The sequence below is a fragment of the Lepidochelys kempii genome, chromosome 14 (assembly GCF_965140285.1).
Source record: "Lepidochelys kempii isolate rLepKem1 chromosome 14, rLepKem1.hap1, whole genome shotgun sequence".
In the NCBI taxonomy this organism is placed as follows: domain Eukaryota; kingdom Metazoa; phylum Chordata; order Testudines; family Cheloniidae; genus Lepidochelys; species Lepidochelys kempii.
In genome coordinates, this window is record NC_136393.1 from 20437957 (window position 1) to 20452247 (window position 14291).

The window sequence follows — 14291 nt, forward strand, 5'->3', positions numbered from 1 at the left end:
CGTTGCCAACTGTGCCCACATATCTATTCAGGGGACACCATCACAGGGCCTAATAACATCAGCCACACTATCAGAGGCTCGTTCACCTGCACATCCACCAATGTGATATATGCCATCATGTGCCAGCAATGCCCCTCTGCCATGTACATTGGTCAAACTGGACAGTCTCTACGTAAAAGAATAAATGGACACAAATCAGATGTCAAGAATTATAACATTCATAAACCAGTCGGAGAACACTTCAATCTCTCTGGTCACGCAATTACAGACATGAAGGTCGCTATCTTAAAACAAAAAAACTTCAAATCCAGACTCCAGCGAGAAACTGCTGAATTGGAATTCATTTGCAAATTGGATACTATTAATTTAGGCTTAAATAGAGACTGGGAGTGGCTAAGTCATTAAGCAAGGTAGCCTATTTCCCCTTGTTTTTTCCTCCCCCCCCCCCCCAGACGTTCTGGTTAAACTTGGATTTATGCTGGAAATGGCCCACCTTGATTATCATACACATTATAAGGAGAGTGGTCAGTTTGGATGAGCTGTTGCCAGCAGGAGAGTGAGTTTGTGTGTGTGTGTGTTTTTTTTGGGGGGGGGGGGGCGAGAAAACCTGGATTTGTGCTGGAAATGGCCTACCTTGATTATCATGCACATTCTAGGGAGAGTGGTCACTTTAGATAAGCTATTACCAGCAGGACAGTGGGGTGGGAGGAGGTATTGTTTCATGGTCTCTGTGTATATAATGTCTTCTGCAGTTTCCACAGTATGCATCCGATGAAGTGAGCTGTAGCTCACGAAAGCTTATGCTCAAATAAATTGGTTAGTCTCTAAGGTGCCACAAGTACTCCTTTTCTTTTTGTGAATACAGACTAACACGGCTGTTACTCTGAAACTTACCACAGGTAGGAGACAGGAAACTTCCACCTCCAAACTTTGTATGGCAGGCAATACAGTACTACATAATGCCAAATGTGTTGCTATGCTGACACCTAGTGGTGTGAAGGAAGAGGAATAAATGTATCCTCACAAGGCTGCAAGAATGAAGGATTTTCATAATTATAAAAAGAAAAGGAGTACATGTGGCACCTTAGAGACGAACAAATTTATTTGAGCATAAGCTTTCGTGAGCTACAGCTCACTTCATCGGATGCATTCAGTGGAAAATACAGTGGGGAGATCTATATACACAGAGAACATGAAACAATGCGGTGTTGTCATACACACTGTAACGAGAGTGATCACTTAAGGTGAGCTAATACCAGCAGGAGGGGGGGGGAGGGGGAGAAAACCTTTTGTAGTGATAATCAAGGTGGGCCATTTCCAACAGTTGACAAGAACGTCTGAGGAACGGGGCGGGGGGGGGGGAATAAACATAAGGAAATAGTTTTACTTTGTGTAATGACCCATCCACTCCCAGTCTCTATTCAAGCCTAAGTTAATTGTAACCAGTTTGCAAATTAATTCCAATTCAGCAGTCTCTCATTGGATATATGCCATTATGTGCCAGCAATGCCCCTCTGCCATGTACATTGGTCAAACTGGACAGTCTCTACGTAAAAGAATAAATGCGAATAGAGACTAACACGGCTGCTACTCTGAAACTTTTCATAATTATGTTGACCAACTCCTTCTGAACCTGTTCTTTTGCTCTGGCACCTGAACCAGAAGATATGAAAACTACATAGGGGAAAAAGTAAACCAATATGGTGTTTTAAAAAGAGAGTTGCATGTGAGTGCTGGGCTGTATTCACTGGTTGAAGGGAAGAAGCATGATCTAATAGTTAGAGCTGGTAACTGGGATTCCAAGCTTCTATTCCTGGATCTGCCACTGACTTGTATACTCTCAAGCAAGTCACTTGCCTTCTGTACCTCAACTTACCCATCAGTAAAAAGGGGGTAGCTATACTCATTTACCTCGCAGGGGAGTTACAAGGGTTCATTAGAACAGGAGTACTTGTGGCACCTTAGAGACTAACAAATTTATTAAAGCATAAGCTTTCGTGGGCTACAGCCCACTTCATCGGATGCATAAAATAGAACATATAGTAAGAATATATATATATATATATATATATATATATATATATATATATATATATATATACACACACATACAGATAAGTTGGAAGTTGCCATACAAACTGTGAGATGCTAATTAGTTAAGATGAGCTATTATCAGCAGGAGAAAAAAACTTTTGTAGTGATAATCAAGATGGCCCATTTAGACAGGGTTAATTAATCCAGGTTTGTAAAGTACTCTCTGTGGGCTATTTGGGAGCCTGAGTTTCCAGTGGAAATAATAGGAAGTTGCGGACAGTTGCAAGGCTTAGGGATGAGTGTGGAGCATGCTGCAATGCTCATTCCAGTTTTCACACCGCACCTGCTGTTAGGTAAGAACTGTAAATGAAATCCCAAGTGGCAGCTAAATCAGAATTAAAATCCCCTTGAAAGCTATCTATAAAGAGGGGTAGGACACTTAGGAGGGCCTGGGTGCTGGGCATGTCCTCCCCCTTCCCAAATGGATGCATGGACTGGGCAATATGGTGTGGAGGAGCTGACAGAGGATATGGCTTTCTCATTTGCAAACAAGGGCTAACATATTCTGAAATGAAGCACAAGCAGGAGGTCTGTGTACAGATTTCCCACTTGTGTTCTACAGATCCCATCCCTCTCCCATCACCTTCCCCTCCTGGACACTGCACCTGCCTAACGGTGAGTTGTGAAACTGAATGGGCAGGTGCCCTGGAATCTTCTGTTGATTGTCTGGAGAAACTCAGGCTGCATATTCTAGAAGCACTCTTTAGCTCTTTGCCATACTCCCAATAAAGTTAATAGCAAAACTCCCATGGGGTCCCTCCAGTTAAGGTCACTGACCTAGTTCAGATTGTTGGATAGACGAGAATCAGGGGGACTAGATGTTAAGAGAGTACATATGTAATGAGAATTTTAGAAAGAGTCATTTCACAGAGAGGAGAGTAGACAGAATGAACTCCCAGATTAGATGGTGGAGTCAAGTACAGGATGAGCCAAACCTGGATGACCTTCTGCTATGTACTAAATGAATGGGGTATTAGTCCATTTTGTGCTTGGGGAATATCAGACCATGTGTAAAGGAAGTTTTCATTGATCGTACCCTTTACACCATTTGGTCTGCTTTGCATGGGAAAGTTTTCCTTTTCCCTAACACAAGATATTTGTAGATGTAGAGCATGGAGTTGGCAGAGTTTCCATCCAAACATTTCAGGTATGAAGCTTGTGTAGCCTGCCTGTGGACCTTCACCACTATCCATCTTAGTGACAAATGCCATCTGCATATGGCTAGTGTTCATGTATCTTTTTATGGTGTTCTTATCACACTTCTGGCTGGGTCATCAAGAGGCTGAACTCACGATCTCTGGAGCTAAAACATGAACCTTCCCTACCTGAGCCGAAGAACAGAGCTGGTCAGAAATTTTCCAGTGGAACAGTTTTCTTTAGGAAAATGCTGATTGGATGAAATTGCAACATTTCACAGGAACATACTAATTTCATCAATATTTTCAATGAAAAATTATTAAAACATTTCATTTTGATACAGTCGAAGCACTTTGGTTTGACATTGTATATTATATTTATTATATTATAAGTATGTCATATAAAAGTCAAAGTGCTAAAATCAAAACAAAGTGCTTTAGCCTCACTGAAACAGAACATTTTGCTAAAGTCATTCAGCTATTTCTGAAATTCGCTTGGTTTGGAAATCGCATTCAGCAGGAAATGTTGATTTTTTTTTTTTGTTCCAGTTTGGTGCAAATAGAAATTTCAAAATGTCAAGATTTCCTGTGGAAGTGAAATTCTGCATGTCGCCCAGCTCTACTAAAGAATCAGGTCCCTTAGCTTAAAGGCAGGAACAGACATGTTAACTATCCCCATGGTCCAGGCACTGGAGCTGGACAAGGACACACTTGTCCAGTGTGTTATACTGATATTATTGATTCCTTCTTGCATTCTACCTGTAGATATTGGCTGATAGCAATTGCCGGGCCTAGTGAGCCAGAACAAATAATATTGTGAGAGCAGCCAGCAGCCCTTTATGGGGCAGCAGGGATAGTGCAAAGAAGAAAGAGCATGCTGGTTTCTTTAGGAGGGATTCAGAACTTCTGTCATTGTGCTTGATCCAGGAACAAATAATCACAGAAATGTTTCTTCTTGTCTTTATCAAATGGCTTGTGGGCATCTGTAGCACATGGGCCAGAGACTCTCCACTGGTGAAGCCAATGCAGCTCCAGCAATTTATACTGGTAGAAAGGATCTGTCTCTATGTTTCTACAACAGGTGAGGAGAGTGAGATCATACCTGAGCTTCTGCAAACATTCCCACTCTGTTTGTACTTAGCTTCTGCTCTATCCTGGGTAAAGGTCATGGAATATACAGGCAAACCCTCCAGCGGGAGCCTCTGGGGAACCACACTAAGACAGAACTGCCTGTGTTATTCAGGGCTACATTTTTCCTAATTAAGCAACCATGTATCTGGCAGGCACTAAAGCTAACACAGCTGGCAAGAAATTGGAATTCCTTCCAGCACAAGCCTTAGCCAAATATCTCTATCATCTGCCTTGATGGATGAGAGTGGGTGGGGACTGCGCAATCCCCTGGGAATGGTTCAGATCTGAAGGTAGAAATCCTAGCTGCCCCCTCTTCAACTCCCAGTGCTGAACTGAATGCATGAGCTGGAATAGCAGTGGAGTAGGCTAGTCACTGGGGGTTTGGGGTGATGCTCTGGAGGTCTCTGGAAGTGAAAAATGAGTCATTCACCTATTGGCAACTGACCTCAGCTTTTTCCAGCATTATATTTTCCCTTTGGTTGCTCATACTTGCTCTTCTGATTGCGGTTCTCATGGACTGTAATAATCATAATCATGGTTTTGAAACACTCAGACCCAGAGGATTCTGAGTGCCATACAATAAGTAATCTGAAACGTAGGCAGTTAGGAAAAAACGATGCCTTTTTGTCTCCTGTGTACTGCATCCTTCAAATTACTGTGTGCAGAGTTCAGCAGCCATCTTGTTCTCAGTGCTTCTGGTGCTTTGTTTCAGAGGAGACACACACCCCACATGCTTTCATGGAGACTTTGCTTTTGTGCTTTCACATTGTTTCCCTCAATCTAGAAGAGACTTCATGGCAGATGTGGGTACGTGCCTTCCTCTTTCTGTAGGGAGTGAGGACATAGACCGTGCATTGTATTTTCTTGCTGTGGCACTGGTCCCTGAAACCAAATCCTCGCTCTTGTGAATGTTGCTTGTAGAATCTTTGAGGGCTCTTCCTTCCATTGCTCTGCAGCCAGCTGCAGAATTGCAAAGAATTGGTGAGGTAATTTACAGGACCTTTGGCTACACGGAAGAGGGAGTGAGCTGCCTTCCTGTCTCTGATTCTAGCCTCAGGATGGTGGCTCTGAGACCTCTGAAAGGGGCCAGCAGAGCCAAGGAGTCCAGTGCCACTGTTGCCACACAGGTCCATGGGCATGAGTTGCTTAAATAGCCATTCAACTCAATGCAGCAGGGACCTAATAATGGTCCCATTTCTGCTCAATGACTTAGGGTGCGTCTGCACAGCAGACAAAGACCCGTGGCAGCTAATCTCAGAGCCTGGGTCAACTGACATGGGCTCGTGCTGCAGGGCTAAAAATAGTAGTGTAGTCATTTGGGTCTGGCTGGAGCCTGGGCTCTGAAACCGGGCGAGGGGAAGGATCTTGGAGCCAAGTGCCTATACTGCTATTTCTAACCCTGCAGGGTGAGTCCTGTGAGCCATCAGTTGACCCGGGCTCTGAGACTCGCTGCCATGGGGATTTTTCCTGTGTGGACATACCCAGAGCTTTTTCAAGAGAGCTGAGCCCATTCCTGGGCCCAAGCTACCTCTAGCAATGGCCTGTCTCTCGGTGGAGTCCCACAGCTTCTCCCAGCATTTCACCGGGTCCCTCCCCTGAGGCAAGAGCCTGGGCTTTGAGTCTGAGCAACACTCAGCAGAAGAGAGTCCATGTTAGAGCCGGCAGCTCCTAGGGTGAAAAGGAGGCAGGGTCACTCTCCCCACAGCCTGGAGCTTCTGCTTATGCAAAGGGGGTTTGTGTTTCACTCCCTCCTGGGCCAAATGGAAGAAGAAGGGGAGCTCTTCCTCTCCCTCAGCTGGGAGCCCCCCGTAGTACCTCTTCAGTGAACATCTGTAAAGAAAAGAGTCACTGATGCCAAGAAAAGTCACAGCCTTGCCCCAGCATCACAGTGTATGATGAGCTGCACAACTGTATCCTGAACCCACAATTTTCAGAGTAGCAGCCGTGTTAGTCTGTATTTGCAAAAAGAAAAGGAGGACTTGTGGCACCTTAGAGACTAATGGCTTTCCTCACCTCTGCTCCCATCCATAATCCCCCCCCCCCACTGAATTAGGTGCAACAGACAGAAGGGCCGGGGGAAATCCATAGCTGTGCCCATATAGGGGTAGGTGGGAGGTCCCCATTAAGGGCACAGCTATGCCTGGTTTTCATACTCTCCTAAGGCCCCTCTGTTTCTAATCTAACCTATCCCTTGAGGAGTTCAGCCATCGGTAGGTAATGCATATTTGGACACACTTTGGCAGGACCGGGCCCCAGCCCCATGGCACATTTCTCAGGAGTAGAAGTGTTGTTAACCCCAGTATCTCAGCCAGATTCCAGCTCAGGTAGCTACATTCTTCCTTCCTGGAATGCCCAGGGAAGTTTCCATAGGATTCAATATTCCTGGGATTCCATAGGATTCCCTTCCTGTCTTAGGGTATGTCTATACTATGGAATAAGGTCGAATTTATAGAAGTCGTTTTTTTAGAAATCGGTTTTATATATTCAAGTGTGTGTGTCCCCACAGAAAATGCTCTAAGTGCATTAAGTGCATTAACTCGGCAGAGTGCTTCCACAGTACCGAGGCTAGAATCGACTTCCGGAGCATTGCACTGTGGATAGCTATCCCACAGTTCCCGCAGTCTCCGCTGCCCATTGGAATTCTGGGTTGAGATCCCAATGCCTGATGAGGCTAAAACATTGTTGCGGGTGGTTCTGGGTACATATCGTCAGGCCCCCATTCCCTCCCTCCCTCCCTCCGTGAAAGCAAGGGCAGACAATCGTTTCGCGCCTTTTTTCCTGAGTTACCTGTGCAGATGCCATACCACGGCAAGCATGGAGCCCGCTCAGGTAACCGTCACTGTATGTCTCCTAGGTGCTGGCAGACGTGGTACTGCATTGCTACACAGCAGCAGCAACCCATTGCCTTGTGGCAGCAGACGGTACAGTACGACTGGTAGCCGTCCTCGTCATGTCCGAGGTGCCCCTGGCCACGTCGGCTGGGAGCGCCTGGGCAGACATGGGCGCAGGGACTAAATTTGGAGTGACTTGACCAGGTCATTCTCTTTAGTCCTGCAGTCAGTCCTATTGAACCGTCTTATAGTGAGCAGGCAGGCAATACGGATTGCTAGCAGTCGTACTGTACCATCTTCTGCCGGGCAGGCAAGAGATGACGATGGCTAGCAGTCGTATTGTACCATCTTCTGCCAGGCAGGCAAGAGATGAGGATGGCTAGCAGTCGTACTGTACCATCTTCTGCCGAGCAGCCATGAGATGTGGATGGCATGCAGTCCTTCTGCACCGTCTGCTGCCAGCCAAAGATGTAAAAGATAGATGGAGTGGATCAAAACAAGAAATAGACCAGATTTGTTTTGTACTCATTTGCCTCCTCCCCCGTCTCGGGACTCATTCCTCTAGGTCACACTGCAGTCACTCACAGAGAAGGTGCAGCGAGGTAAATCTAGCCATGTGTCAATCAGAGGCCAGGCTAACCTCCTTGTTCCAATAAGAACAATAACTTAGGTGCACCATTTCTTATTGGAACCCTCCGTGAAGTCCTGCCTGAAATACTCCTTGATGTAAAGCCACCCCCTTTGTTGATTTTAGATCCCTGAAGCCAACCCTGTAAGCCGTGTCATCAGTCGCCCCTCCCTCCGTCAGAGCAACAGCAGACAATCGTTCCGCGCCTTTTTTCTGTGCGGACGCCATACCAAGGCAAGCATGGAGGCCGCTCAGCTCACTTTGGCAATTAGGAGCACATTAAACACCACACGCATTATCCAGCAGTATATGCAGCACCAGAACCTGGCAAAGCGATACCGGGCGAGGAGGCGACGTCAGCGCGGTCACGTGAGTGATCAGGACATGGACACAGATTTCTCTGAAAGCATGGGCCCTGACAATGCATGCATCATGGTGCTAATGGGGCAGGTTCATGCTGTGGAATGCCAATTCTGGGCTCAGGAAACAAGCACAGACTGGTGGGACCGCATAGTGTTGCAGGTCTGGGACGATTCCCAGTGGCTGCGAAACTTTCGCATGCGTAAGGGCACTTTCATGGAACTTTGTGACTTGCTTTCCCCTGCCCTGAAGTGCATGAATACCAAGATGAGAGCAGCCCTCACAGTCGAGAAGCGAGTGGCGATAGCCCTGTGGAAGCTTGCAACGCCAGACAGCTACCGGTCAGTTGGGAATCAATTTGGAGTGGGCAAATCTACTGTTGGGGCTGCTGTGATGCAAGTAGCCCACTCAATCAAAGATCTGCTGATATCAAGGGTAGTGACCCTGGGAAATGTGCAGGTCATAGTGAATGGCTTTGCTGCAATGGGATTCCCTAACTGTGGTGGGGCCATAGACAGAACCCATATCCCTATCTTGGCACCGGAGCACCAAGCCGCCGAGTACATAAACCGCAAGGGGTACTTTTCAATAGTGCTGCAAGCTCTGGTGGATCACAAGGGACGTTTCACCAACATCAACGTGGGATGGCCGGGAAAGGTACATGATGCTCGCATCTTCAGGAACTCTGGTCTGTTTCAAAAGCTGCAGGAAGGGACTTTATTCCCAGACCAGAAAATAACTGTTGGGGATGTTGAAATGCCTATATGTATCCTTGGGGACCCAGCCTACCCCTTAATGCCATGGCTCATGAAGCCGTACACAGGCAGCCTGGACAGTAGTCAGGAGCTGTTCAACTACAGGCTGAGCAAGTGCAGAATGGTGGTAGAATGTGCATTTGGACGTTTAAAGGCGCGCTGGTGCAGTTTACTGACTTGCTTAGACCTCAGCGAAACCAATATTCCCACTGTTATTACTGCTTGCTGTGTGCTCCACAATATCTGTGAGAGTAAGGGGGAGACGTTTATGGCGGGGTGGGAGGTTGAGGCAAATCGCCTGGCTGCTGGTTACGCGCAGCCAGACACCAGGGCGGTTAGAAGAGCACAGGAGGGTGCAGTACGCATCAGAGAAGCTTTGAAAACCAGTTTCATGACTGGCCAGGCTACGGTGTGAAAGTTCTGTTTGTTTCTCCTTGATGAAACCCCCCGCCCCTTGGTTCACTCTACTTCCCTGTAAGCTAACCACCCTCCCCTCCTCCCTTCGATCACCGCTTGCAGAGGCAATAAAGTCATTGTTGCTTCACATTCATGCATTCTTTATTCATTCATCACACAAATAGGGGGATGACTACCAAGGTAGCCCAGGAGGGGTGGTGGAGGAGGGAAGGAAAATGCCACACAGCACTTTAAAAGTTTACAACTTTAAAATTTATTGAATGCCAGCCTTCTTTTTTTTGGGCAATCCTCTGTGGCGGAGTGGCTGGTTGGCCGGTGGCCCCCCCACCGCGTTCTTGGGCGTCTGGGTGTGGAGGCTATGGAACTTGGGAGGAGGGCAGTTGGTTACACAGGGGCTGTAGTGGCAGTCTGTGTTCCAGCTGCCTTTGCTGCAGTTCAACCATACACTGGAGCATAGTGGTTTGGTCCTGCAGCAGCCTCAGCATTGAATCCTGCCTCCTCTCATCACGCAGCCGCCACATTTGAGCTTCAGCCCTCTCTTCAGCCCTCCACTTACTCTCTTCAGCCCGCCACCTCTCCTCCGGTCATTTTGTGCTTTCCTGCACTCTGACTTTATTTGCCTCCACGCATTCGTCTGTGCTCTGTCAGTGTGGGAGGACAGCATGAGCTCGGAGAACATTTCATCTCGAGTGCGTTTTTTTTTCTTTCTAATCTTCACTAGCCTCTGGGAAGGAGAAGATCCTGTGATCATTGAAACACATGCAGCTGGTGGAAAAAAAAAAAGGGACAGCGGTATTTAAAAAGACACATTTTATAAAACAGTGGCTACACTCTTTCAGGGTAAACCTTGCTGTTAACATTACATACATAGCACATGTGCTTTCGTTACAAGGTCACATTTTGCCCCCCCCACCGCGTGGCTACCCCCTCAACCCTCCCCCCTCCCTGTGGCTAACAGCGGGGAACATTTCTGTTTAGCCACAGGCAAACAGCCCAGCAGGAATGGGCTCCTCTGAGTGTCCCCTGAAGAAAAGCACTCTATTTCAACCAAGTGACCATGAATGATATCTCACTCTCCTGAGGATAACAAAGAGAGACAAAGAACGGATGTTGTTTGAACGCCAGCAAACATACACTGCAATGCTTTGTTGTACAATGATTCCCGAGTATGTGTTACTGGCTTGGAGTGGTAAAGTGTCCTACCATGAAGGACGCAATAAGGCTGCCCTCCCCAGAAACCTTTTGCAAAGGCTTTGGGAGTATATCCAGGAGAGCTGCGAATGCCAGGGGAAAGTAATCCTTTCACATGCTTGCTTTTAAACCATGTATAGTATTTTAAAAGGTACACTCACCAGAGGTCCCTTCTCTGCCTGCTGGGTCCAGGAGGCAGCCTTGGGTGGGTTCGGGGGGTACTGGCTCCAGGTCCAGGGTGAGAAACAGTTCCTGGCTGTCGGGAAAACTGGTTTCTCCGCTTGCTTGCTGTGAGCTATCTACAACCTCATCATCATCATTGTCTTCTTCGTCCCCAAAACCTGCTTCCATATTGCCTCCATCTCCATTGAAGGAGTCAAACAAGACGGCTGGGGTAGTGGTGGCTGAACCCCCTAAAATGGCATGCAGCTCATCATAGAAGCGGCATGTTTGGGGCTCTGACCCGGAGCGGCCGTTCGCCTCTCTGGTTTTCTGGTAGGCTTGCCTCAGCTCCTTCAGTTTCACGCGGCACTGCTTCAGGTCCCTATTATGGCCTCTGTCCTTCATGCCCTGGGAGATTTTGACAAAGGTTTTGGCATTTCGAAAACTGGAACGGAGTTCTGATAGCACGGATTCCTCTCCCCATACAGCGATCAGATCCCGTACCTCCTGTTCGGTCCATGCTGGAGCTCTTTTGCGATTCTGGGACTCCAGCATGGTCACCTCTGCTGATGAGCTCTGCATGGTCACCTGCAGCTTGCCATGCTGGCCAAACAGGAAATGAGATTCAAAAGTTCGCGGTTCTTTTCCTGTCTACCTGGCCAGTGCATCTGAGTTGAGAGTGCTGTCCAGAGCGGTCAAAATGGAGCACTCTGGGATAGCTCCCGGAGGCCAGTACTGTCGAATTGTGTCCACAGTACCCCAAATTCGAGCTGGCAAGGCCGATTTAAGCGCTAATCCACTTGTCAGGGGTGGAGTAAGGAAATCGATTTTAAGAGCCCTTTAAGTCGAAATAAAGGGCTTCATCGTGTGGACGGGTGCAGGTTTACATGGATTTAATGCTGCTAAATTCGACCTAAAGTCCTAGTGTAGACCAGGGCTTGGCCTGCAGCTGTTAAACAGCTGCTGTGCTTCAGCCAAGTGCATAGGTGCTGACTCTGTGGGTGCTCCGGGGTTGGAGCACCCACGGGGAAAATTTAGTGGGTGCTCTGCACCCACTGGCAGCCAAGCTCCCTGCCCCCCTGCCCCACCTCATCTCCGCCTCCTCCCCTGAGTGCGCCGAGTCCCCGCTCCTCCGCCTACCTCCCAGTGCTTGCCGCCGCCAAACAGCTGTAGCAAGCTGGGGTGTGGGGGGAAGGAGCAGGAATCATAGAATCATAGAATCATAGAATATCAGGGTTGGAAGGGACCTCAGGAGGTCATCTAGTCCAACCCCCTGCTCAAAAGCAGGACCAATCCCCAATTAAATCATCCCAGCCAGGGCTTTGTCAAGCCTGACCTTAAAAGCTTCTAAGGAAGGAGATTCCACCACCTCCCTAGGCAACGCATTCCAGTGTTTCACCACCCTCCTAGTGAAAAAGTTTTTCCTAATAGCCAACCTAAACCTCCCCCACTGCAACTTGAGACCATTACTCCTTGTCCTGTCCTCTTCTACCACTGAGAATAGTCTAGAACCGTCCTCTCTGGAACCACCTCTCAGGTAGTTGAAAGCAGCTATCAAATCCACCCTCATACTTCTCTTCTGCAGACTAAACAATCCCAGTTCGCTCAGCCTCTCCTCATAAGTCATGTGTTCCAGACCCCTAATCATTTTTGTTGCCCTTCGCTGGACTCTCTCCAATTTATCCACATCCTTCTTGTAGTGTGGGGCCCAAAACTGGACACAGTACTCCAGATGAGGCCTCACCAATGTCGAATAGAGGGGGACGATCACGTCCCTCGATCTGCTTGCTATGCCCCTACTTATACATCCCAAAATGCCATTGGCCTTCTTGGCCAGGAACATGGCGCGCTCAGGGGAGGAGGCAGGGAAGAGGCGGGGCCAGGGCGGGGATATGGGGAAAGGGTTGGAATGGGGGCAGGAGGGGAGGGAGTTGGGGCAGGGACTTTGGGGAAGGGGTTGGAATGTCGACGCCTATGCCCAAGAGGTGGCTCCATGTTGGTGATGGATGAATGATCCCTGTGTATAAGTTTAATATAAAATATTTACAAGCCACTACGAGAGGCATCATATTATATCTTAGCACTATTTACAAATTGGCAGTTGCCAGATGCACAATGGCCCTCCTGGCCCTGTGCTGCCAGCATGCCCCTTCCCCTTGGGAGTGGGCTCATGCTGTGCCACACAGCCCCCTGCCCAACACTGGAACACCCCCCCCCGATTCCCTATGGCCAAAGCCCCCCTGGACCCGCTATGCCGAGCACCTTCCCAGACCCTGCCACAAATGCACAGTACCCTGCACAGCACAACTGCCCAGCACCCCACACAGAACCCCCGCTACTTAGTGCCCCAACACACGGAGATCTTCCCCGCCCTCTCACAGCCCAGCACCCACCCCCCAAGGCCCTCCAGAGACCCCCTCCCCCATGCCCTGCCTCCCAGACGCACTCACCAGCCCTGCTGGGAGGCTACTGTGTTTGCCAGGCTGAGCTGACAATGCAGCCAGGGCTCCGTCAGGACCTACTTGCCTGGAAGGGCCCAGCCAAGCCCCCTCTCCCTCCACTGCCCTCCCCCCAGCTGGGCAAGACTGGCCAGGCTTCTGCATCAGTCCCAGGCGGCTCAGCTCCGGGGAGACAGGTGGGGCCCCACAGGTGGTGGGAAGCAGAGACTGCCTGGAGCCGGAGGTGCTCTGGGGTCCGGCCAGGAGGCAGAGAGGAGCTGGCGGGTGGGGCAAGGGGGTGGAGAGGAGCCCTTGGCCGGCCAGCGGGCAGACCAAGAGGAGCAAATGGTGGGGGGGAACCAGCGGGCTGGCAGGGTCTTGGGGCACAGTGCAAGCAGAGCATGGGCCTGGCTCCATGGTGCCACTGGTGCCATTGTAAACCCGGCACTGGTGAGGTGCTGCGGCCTGCAATATGCAGGTCAAACGAGATGATCATGATGGTCTCTTCTGACCTTAAAGTCTACGAGTCTTTTACAATAGCAAAGGGTAACCTCCCTAAACCCCTAAATCATTTTGCCTCAGATATAGAGGCATGATGCAAACCATCCTGGAGTCACCAAAGATGCCTATCACCATCTTCTTCCTCGATGCCAAAAAAGGGATGGCACCTGAGTGGAAGTTCTCTTATTTCACAACTCCACCATCCACTGGAAGAACCAGTTTCACTTTTTTCAGCCTTGCTTTTCTGAACAGAGGAAGGGGAACGCAGGAGAAAAGCTGCATTTAGAGCAGCAAATTCCTTCAGTGCTCACATGATAAAACTGGGAACTTAAACTGTATCGGCTGTGTTTCCCATGAGCAAAGGAGGGGCTAAAAGCCAAAATGAAGAACATGAGCTAATATTTTGTGCAGAAAGTTTCCAAAGGGCATGTGGATTTAAATAATCTCTGCCCCATAACTCAGCCTCTCAGAGAGAACTAGCTCAGTGGTTGTTGCAAGATGAAAAGCGTGCCTACCTACAAGTATTAAATATAACTAATGGGCCAAGTCCTGGCAGTCTCATTCAGATTGTAGTCAGTCCTGGCTCAGTCACAATTCCATTTGAATAAAAAACTCATCAGGGCATCAAGATTTAGACCGTTCAACAG

General features: G+C 48.6%; 1 protein-coding gene across 1 annotated transcript in view; it reads left to right on the forward strand.

Annotated features, from left to right (window-relative positions):
* TRIM16 (tripartite motif containing 16) overlaps positions 1 to 14291 on the forward strand; it is a 207723-nt gene that overhangs the window by 174382 nt on the left and 19050 nt on the right. The gene's annotated exons all lie outside the window — the stretch shown is intronic.